Genomic DNA, 9851 nt, shown 5'->3' on the forward strand with positions numbered 1-9851 from the left:
TTGTACAAGAACTCTGCATATGGCAAATTGTCATCCCAGCTAGACCCGTAGTCTAGCGCATAGGCTCTCAACATGTCTTCCAAAATCTGGTTGACTCTTTCGGTCTGTCCATCTGTCTACAGATGAAAAGCTGTATTGAACTCCAGCCTCGTACCCAAGGTTTCATGCAACTGATTCCAAAACTTTGAGGTAAATTGTGTTCCTCTATCTCACACAATACTCCTCGGAACTCCATGCAGACATACGATCCTGGTCATGTATATCTTGGCCAACTTAGCACTAGTATATGTGGTCTTCACGGGAATGAAATGAGCTACCTTGGTCAAGCGATCAACCACTACCCAGATAGAATCATAACCTGAACGGGTCCTGGGTAATCCTGTGATAAAATCCATTCCAAGTTTTTCCCATTTCCACTCAGGAATCGGCAGTGGTTGAAGTAACCCTGCCGGCTTCTGATGCTCCACCTTTACTCGCTGACAAACATCGCATACTGCTACGTACTCGGCAATATCCTTCTTCATACTTGTCCACCAAAAACTTTCCTTCAAGTCCAGATACAACTTGGTGTTGCCTGGGTGAATCGAGTACGTTGAGTCATGGGCCTCCTGAAGAATTAACTTCCTGACCTCTGGGTCATTAGGCACATATATACGATCCTCGAACCATAAAGTTCTGTGTTCATCCTCACGAAAACCTTTAGCCTTTCCGTTACTCATCTTTTCCTTTATCTCTGCAATTTCCTTGTCCGTCTTCTGCGCTTCACGGATCTTTTCGGTCAGAGTGGACTGAATACCCAAGGTGGCGACAAATCCTCTTGGTACTATTTCCAATCGGAGATCTCTGAGATCGTCGGCTAAATTCTGAGGTAATCCTCCAGCTATGAGGGTGTTCACATGGGTTTTACGGCTCAAGGCATCTGCTACAACATTTGCTTTCCCTGGGTGATAATGCAATCTCATATCATAGTCCTTGATCAATTCAAGCCATCTCCTTTGTCTGAGGTTCAACTCCTTCTGCATGAAAATGTACTTCAAGCTCTTATGATCCGTGTAAACATAACAACTATTTCCGACAAGGAAATGTCTCCACGTCTTGAGTGCGTGCACTACGGCTGCTAACTCCAAATCGTGTGTGGCATAATTCATCTCGTGAGGTCGTAGATGTCTGGAGGTATAAGCTACAACTTTTCCATCCTGCATGAGCACTCCTCCGAGCCCTTGACGAGAAGCGTCACAATACACCTGATAATCCTTGTGTATGTTCGGCAAAATGAGTACTGGGGCTGTAACCAAACGTTTCTTCAACTCTTGAAAACTACCTTCACACTCCTCAGTCCAAATGTACTTGGTTTCCTTCTTCAACAGCTCGGTCATGGGTTTAGCAATCTTGGAGAAATTCTCAATAAATCTCCAATAATATCATGCGAGTCCGAGAAAACTGCGGATCTCCTTGACTGAGGTGGGGGATTGCCAGTTGGTGACCGATTCAACCTTGGTGGGGTCGACCGCTATTCCTTCTCCTGAAATAACATGTCCGAGGAATCCAACTTCCTTCAACCAAAATTCACATTTGCTGAACTTGGCATATAACTGATGTTCTTGGAGTTTCTCCAGGACTAGACGCAGATGTTCCTTGTGCGCTTCCTCGCTCTTGGAGAAAACCAATATGTCATCGATGAACACCACGACAAACTTGTCCAGATATTCCATAAATACCTTGTTCATCATGCTCATGAAATACGCAGGGGCATTAGTCAATCTGAATGACATGACGGTATACTCATATAACCCATACCTGGTGGTGAAGGCTGTTTTGGGTATATCCTATTCACGAATCTTCAGCTGATGATACCCTGATCGAAGATCGATCTTGGAAAATACTTTGGCTCCGACTAGCTGATCAAATAAATCATTAATCATCGGTAGAGGGTACTTATTCTTGATGGTCACGTTGTTCAATGAATGATAATCTACAACCATTCTCAGGGTTCCATCCTTCTTCTCTACCAAAAGAACTAGGGCTCCCCGAGGTGACGAACTTGGGCGAATATATCCTTTCTCCAATAATTCCTTGATCTGCTGCTTGATCTCTTCCAAATCATTCGGGGGCATCCGATAAGGTCTCTTGGATATTGGGGCTGTGCCAGGTAATAACTCGATCAAAAATTCTATTTCTCTATCCGGTGGCATTCCTGGTAATTCTTCCGGAAATACATCCGGAAAATCTTGTACTACAGGCACTTCCTCCTGAACCACTCCCGTGAGGGAATTCACCCGTTTCTTTATCGGTGTGCGTCTGGATACATACTTGATCCTCTTCTGCTCCGGGGTGGTGAGCAAAATCGTCTTGCGAGCACAGTCGATGTTCCCTTCAAACTTCGTCAACTAGTCCATGCCTAGGATCACGTCCAATCCCTGGGATTCTAAGACTATGAGGTCTACGGGAAAATCATGATTTCCGATGCTGAGGGTTGAATGACAGCCTAAGCCTGCCATCATCTCTCCTCCTAGAGAAGTGACTTGGATCGGGGTTCTAAGGGTCCTAGTGGGCAACCCATACTTTTCCATAACTACCCTTGATATGAATGAATGCGTTGCACCGGAATCAAAGAGTACCAATACTGGACGTGAGTTTAATAAAAACTTACCAACCACAGTGTCTGGCTGATCATAGACGTCCTCCACGTCAATGTGATTCACCTGAGCACGAGGAAAAGGGTTGGTCTTCTTTGCTGAGCTTCCATTGTCGTTGTCGTTCCCATTCCTCTGCTTGGCCTCTAGACAATCAGTGGCGTAGTGTCCTGTCTTCTGGCACTTGAAACAGGTGATATGACTCAGATCCTTCTGAGTCAAAGCAGGACGGTGCTGGTTGCCGTTGCCTCCATTGCCTGACTTGGGGTTGTTGTTGTGGTTGCGATTGTTCCCATTCCCTCCATGGTTATGTCCTCCATGATTGTGTCCTCCATGGGTGTGATGGTTATGTCCTCCCGAGTATGGGGCATAGCGGGGCTTCTGCTGAGCTCCGGAGTTGTACTTTCCCTGGCTATATTTCCGCTTGCGGCTTTCAATCTGCTGCTGCTTGCCTTCAAGTATAGTGGCCTTGGCTACCAGCTCCTCGTAGTTGTTGAAAGTAGCCACCATTAGCTGCATTCCTAGCTCATCATTGAGTCCCTCAAGAAACTTCTCCTGTTTTGCGGCATCTGTGGCCACGTCATCTGGGGCGTATCGAGATAATTTGTTGAACTCATCCACATACTGCCCCATAGTACAGTTCCCCTGGCGTAAGTTGCGGAACTCACGCTTCTTCAGACTCATGGCTCCAACTGAGACATGCGCAGTGCGGAAAGCCCGCTGGAACTGATCCCATGTCATGGTGGTGACCGGATAAGTGGCGTTGTAGTTTTCCCACCAAGAGGCTGCAGGTCCATTCAGTTGATGTGCGGCAAAATGCACCTTCTCAGCATCTGTGCATCCAGCAGTTGTTAGATCCCTTCCGATCTTGCGGAGCCAATCATCAGCTACAATTGGCTCAGTGCTACTAGAGAACACCGGCGGATTTAGCCTTAGGAATCGGGTCAGGTTATCGACAGGGGGTGGTGGCGGTGGATTGTTGTTGTTGTTGCCTTGGTTTTGGATGAGCATTTGCATTAAGGCATTCTGCTGTTGAATCAGCTGGGTGAGCTCCGGCGGGAAAGTGAAACCGGGGTCACATCTCGGAGGCATCTGGTGTTATGGAGTGGATGAGAAATTAGAATCGAACAAGGGTCTAATGAGAAAATAGCACTACCCAAATGAATGCACAAACACAATCACACCAATCATTTATTCATTCATCTCAAGCAAGGTTCAAACTCGGATTACAAGATCTCACGACTAATCGAAAATAACAGCCTAACTGATCTATGAAAATAAAATAACATGGCGGTTGACTAAATGTCTTCATCAATTATCCCTGCGTCCTCTGGTGCGTCGTCCTCTGGTGTGGCGTCTCCTCTTGCGGCTTCCTTCGGTGGGGCTCTCTTCATAATCCTGGTCATTGCTCACGAGAGGTCCATCATCTCCACTTGGGAAAAGGTCTTCTCCTAGATCCATCTTCTCCTCCAGTGTGGCAATATATTTCTTCCGGTCCTCGAGTCCTTCCATAAAATCCTTGACTTCATCCTCATGCTCATAGTGGGCTTCACGTGCTGCATCCTCTAGTTCAATTTCACGAAGATGCAACTTTTGGACCGTCTTCAAGCTCCCGCACATCTGAATCTCTAGAGCCCTGATGTGAGCCTCCAAGTCTTGGACATATGAGCGGACGGAGTCGTCATCTATGGAGCGGATAATCTCTCCATCTGCAGTCCTGCGAGAAATCATGGTGCGGTCTGATCCAACAAGCTCGGTCCTATATTCCTCCTGGATGCGTCCAAGTGCACTATGAACTGCTATGTGTCTCCCGAGTATGCAAGTGGGAGCAGTGAACTTGAAGTCAACGGGTGCTGAGAGGCTTCCGAAAGTTCTCCCTGGTATGTGCACCTTAATCCTATAACGACGGTCTTCTAGAAATGCCATGATAGGGGTCCCGGTGATAGACGGCAGAGCAATCTTCAATTCCTTGGTGATCTGGACCAACCTCCTGCCGAAAAGCATTGTCTCATCTGGCTGGCAAAACTCCGGGAGCAGAACTGGGATGAACTTGACGGCCATCTAGAATGTTGAAATCGGAGAGAAGTCAGAAATGAACAGGGGAGTATTACGGAATGATAAGGACATAAACTAAAATAGTTTCTTCCTATGGCTTTCCGATCCTAGGGGTTACGTCCTACGGTCAGCGTGTGCTCTGAATACCATCTCTGTAGCGACCCGACCCAAAATCGGTCAAGTCTCTGTGTAGCTGTACCATCCCAAGATCATGCTGGCACACACAGTACATTGATGAAAATATTCAAAGTTCAATCACACCTGAATTTATTACACGATTCTCATATTGAGTCTTTATTACATCATAATAAATTTGGCCGAAGGCCAACTCATGAGAAATAAACTAAATAAGCTGCGGAAGCATAGACGAGTAGCGAGTCCATCCGACTCCATAGGGCAATCGCCAAGCGTATATCGTAGCCTCACTCCTGGTCGGAAAACTCCTCTGCAACATGAGATGTTGCAGCCGTGTAGGTCAGCATTTAGAATATGCTGGCAAGTCATAGACAAAACAGCAATAATAAGGCTAACACTATATGCAATTTGGCTGTGGGGCTCTAAGTTTTATGTTTTTGCGAAAAAGCCAGTTTTTCCCTACAGCAAAGGACTTGCTTACAATTACTACAAAATGTTGGTAGTTATTGAGATGGTTCCGCCAACCAATGTCTCATTCCCAATTATTAATTTAACCCCTCAATTAATTTATTTGTTCGGTGTTGAGATTTCTGAGATACTCCAGTTTCCAGAGGCTCATTTGTCCGTAACCGGGGACACGGCTAATCGATTAGGTTGTTGCTCTGCAGAGTCTTGTGCACTTTACCCGCAAAAATCGTTCCCTCATTTATGTCCTCGCACTGCCTGGTGTTTGAAGACGGGATGAACGAAACAGGGTCTTTCGTAGAGTTTCTCTAAGCACTGCCGTACCCATCCATGTCCTACCGTTCATCTACATCTGCTGGCACCGTCCGTCTAGAGTCACGCCTAAGGTCAACCCAGACAGAGCCCATAATGGCTTGCGGCTGCACATGTAAGCTTCCGGTCAAGGGGTATCCATCCGTCTCTTCGTGGCTGGGTGAAGCTTTCCGCAAGATGTCATGGCGCTTCTCCATGCATCCCGGCCATCCGCTGGTTTCTCCAGGGTGCCCGTCAACTGTCCTCCACCCAGTAGTGAATTAGAATTCCATCTTGATCTTGAAGTCATGGGGTTGTCATCATCTTGACTCTCACATCTCCCTTATGAATCTCTCAACCAACCCCGTCTACGAGCATAGCAAGGTAAACTACATCGTCCCGGGCAATAGTAGCAAGGGGAGTTGGGTTCATCCTACCTCATGATACTACTCAAGACATAACTTCAAATTCTTCTACTGCATGCATGGTGTGGAGGAACAATTCTAATGCAACAAAATCATAGGTATTGTAAAACATGATCAAATGACTTGCCTGGCTGACGGTCTTCAAATACTAGTGACTCGAGATAGCAAGCTTCACACTCCGGAAATTCTATCGAAGCAAACAATAATCATATAAGCATACAAACATACAGTCACTTAACATAATAGCATGCTAACATAAAACACACTAAACAATCGAACCAAAACCAAAGAAAACTCGAAGAAATCCAAGCCAACAACTAACAAGAAAATAAAATAAACTTTTTCTTTTCTGTAAATAAAAGTTCACGTTCTAAAACTACAGAAACTAATCTAGAATAAATTATAACATAGGTAAAATAAAAATTTAAAAATAACTAGAACAGCAGAAAACAACAGCAAGCTAAATAAACTAGAAAAGCTTGTTTTCGCATAAAAACTATTTTTAATAAAGACTATACATGCCCAAATAAATTCCTACTACTAGGCAAGGTCAAAACAAAGCAGTGACAAAAAGAATCACTAAAATAAAATAATCCTAACTCAATTTATAGCAGAAAAACTAATCTGACTAAAACTAATATAAAACAATTTTTAAAAACCTAAACATGGCCGAATCTAATTTTCTAAAGCAACTATAGGAAATTTGCAAACTAGAGCAAAAAGAATCAACAAAAAATATTAAATAACTTAAGAGATATAGATTTCAAGATTGGAACTATTCTGTTTTAAAACAGAAACGAAAATAAAACTAAACAAAAACTAACGCGCTAACAGGCCGAAACAATGGCCGTTCTAAAACTAAACAGCGCTCATGTGTTGAATACGCTAATACGCGTACGGGTTAAAAAAACCGATCGGGCCGGTCTACACTAAACCAGGAACTAAACCGGAAATAAACCGTAAACTAAACCGATCTATTGAAAATAACCTAACCCTTCGCTAGTCTAATCTAAGCCGTGCATTGCAGATCGAACGGTGGAGGGGGTCCGGTGGCTTACAGCGGCGACGATGGACGACGGCGGCTCGGGCGACGGTGGCGGGGGTGCTCCGGTGGTCCGGGGTGGTGGCAGAGTCGTCGGGCGGGTGCGGCTGCTCGAGGGGAGGTCGGGGATGGAGTCAGTGGAGCTCGGGAATGACGGAGGCGGTCGGGGCGACGGCTACTGCTCCTTGGTGAGCTGCAGCTCCGGCGAGCGGCGGTCGAGCTCAGGGGCGACGGCTTCAGCGGTTCCTGTGTGATGCGAGGATGTCAAAGAGGTGCGGAACGAACAGGAGGTTCGGGTGGTGTAGCTTGGAAGCAAGGGGGATGCTCACCGGTGGCAGACGAGGCGGCGAACCGAGGCGGCGGCGGCGAGATGCGTTTGGCGAGGGCGAGAGCTACGGGTGGGGTTGAGGTTAGGGTTTTAGGGGATTCGGAAGAGGAGGGGTAGGGCTATTTATAGGACAAAGTCTTGGGCGAGGGGATAGCCCGGACTATGGTTTTAGCGAGGGCTCGGACTCGGCCGGCGCGAGCGCGTGCGGGATACGCGCGCATGGCTTACGGGAGGAGGAAGACGGGGTGGGGCCGGCGCGTCGGTGAGAGAGGGAGAGGAGGGTTCGGTCGGGCGACCGAAGCGGAGGTGGCTCGGGCGTGTGCCGCGCTGGGCTGGCGGCCTTGGCGCTGGTTGGGCTGCGGCCTTGCTGGCTGGGCCGCCGGCCTGGCCAGCTCAGGTTTTTTTTTGAATTAAGGCACAGAGAGAAAACTAAATATAGAGAAATCTAAAATATTTTTATATAGAACATATATATATCAATAAAATCAGAAAAATAAATCCTACAACGTGAACATTTTTCCGGAGGCAAAACAGAAATAAAATAAAAACATTTTTTGTAGATTCCAAATAAAATCAAATTTGAATTCAAACTTTTTTTGGGCAATATTTTCTTCTGACATTTTTCTTTGGAGTGTCATGTTTACTCCTCTCATACTTTTGCTTGAGTATTTGCCAGGTATTTTTGAAATAAATTTCAATTGCCAAAATCAAATTCAAATTCAAATAAAACTCAAATGCCTCTGAAATTTCCAAGTGCCACTCAATTCAAACAAAATGCATAGATGCTTAGCTAAAAACTGTAAAACATTCCAAATTGAAAATTTGGGATGTTACAAACCTACCCACCTTAAGATGAATCTCGCCCTCGAGATTCGGGTTGGCTAGCAAATAGGTGCGCGTGGTCTCGACGGAGATCTTCTTCTCGCTCCCAGGTGGCTTCCTCCTCGGAATGATGACTCCACAGAACCTTGCAAAACTTGATGATCTTGCTGCGGGTAACTCTGTTCGTAGTCTCGAGAATTCTGATGGGTATCTCCTCATAAGTTAGATCACTGTCGAGTTGTATGGCCTCTAGGGGCATTGTGTCTCTTAAAGGAATATCGGCCATCTCAGCATGGCATTTCTTCAACTGGGAAACATGGAAGACATCGTGAACTCCTGACAATCCTTCCGGCAATTCCAGCTTGTATGCAACTTCTCCTCTGCGTTCGAGGATTTTGTAGGGGCCTATAAACCGGGGTGCTAACTTTCCTTTAACACCGAACCTCTTGACTCCTCGAAGTGGGGACACGCGGAGATATGCTCGGTCTCCAACTTCATACTTTACCTCCTTGCGTTTACTGGCGGCATAACTCTTCTGTCTCGACTGGGCTATCTTGATGCTATCTCGAATCAGCTTGACCTTCTCTTCGGAGTCTCGGATAAGATCGGGACCAAAAAGTTTTCGGTCTCCAACACCATCCCACAGCAATGGTGTTCTGCACCTCCTTCCGTATAGAGCTTCGAAAGGGGCCATATTTAGACTGGTCTGATAGTTGTTGTTGTACAAGAACTCTGCATATGGCAAATTGTCATCCTAGCTAGACCCGTAGTCTAGCGCACGGGCTCTCAACATGTCTTCTAGAATCTGGTTGACTCTTTCGGTCTGTCCATCTGTCTACGGATGAAAAGCTGTATTGAACTCCAGCCTCGTACCCAAGGTTTCATGCAACTGATTCCAAAACTTTGAGGTAAATTGTGTTCCTCTATCTCACACAATACTCCTCGGAACTCCATGCAGACATACGATCCTGGTCATGTATATCTTGGCTAACTTAGCACTAGTATATGTGGTCTTCACGGGAATGAAATGAGCTACCTTGGTCAAGCGATCAACCACTACCCAGATAGAATCATAACCTGAACGGGTCCTGGGTAATCCTGTGATAAAATCCATTCCAAGTTTTTCCCATTTCCACTCAGGAATCGGCAGTGGTTGAAGTAACCCTGCCGGCTTCTGATGCTCCGCCTTTACTCGCTGACAAACATCACATACTGCTACGTACTCGGCAATATCCTTCTTCATACCTGTCCACCAGAAACTTTCCTTCAAGTCCAGATACATCTTGGTGTTGCCTGGGTGAATCGAGTATGGTGAGTCATGGGCCTCTTCAAGAATTAACTTCCTGACCTCTGGGTCATTAGGCACATAGATACGATCCTCGAACCATAAAGTTCCGTGTTCATCCTCATGAAAACCTTTAGCCTTTCCGTTACTCATTTTTCCTTTATCTCTGCAATTTCCTTGTCCGTCTTCTGCGCTTCACGGATCTTTTCGGTCAAAGTGGACTGAATACCCAAGGTGGCGACAAATCCTCTTGGTAATATTTCCAATCGGAGATCTCTGAGATTGTCGGCTAAATTCTGAGGTAATCCTCCAGCTATGAGGGTGTTCACATGGCTTTTACGGCTCAAGGCATCTGCTACAACATTTGCTT

The sequence above is a fragment of the Triticum urartu genome, chromosome 5A (assembly GCF_056163025.1).
Source record: "Triticum urartu cultivar PI428250 chromosome 5A, HENAU_Tu73, whole genome shotgun sequence".
Lineage (NCBI taxonomy): Eukaryota > Viridiplantae > Streptophyta > Magnoliopsida > Poales > Poaceae > Triticum > Triticum urartu.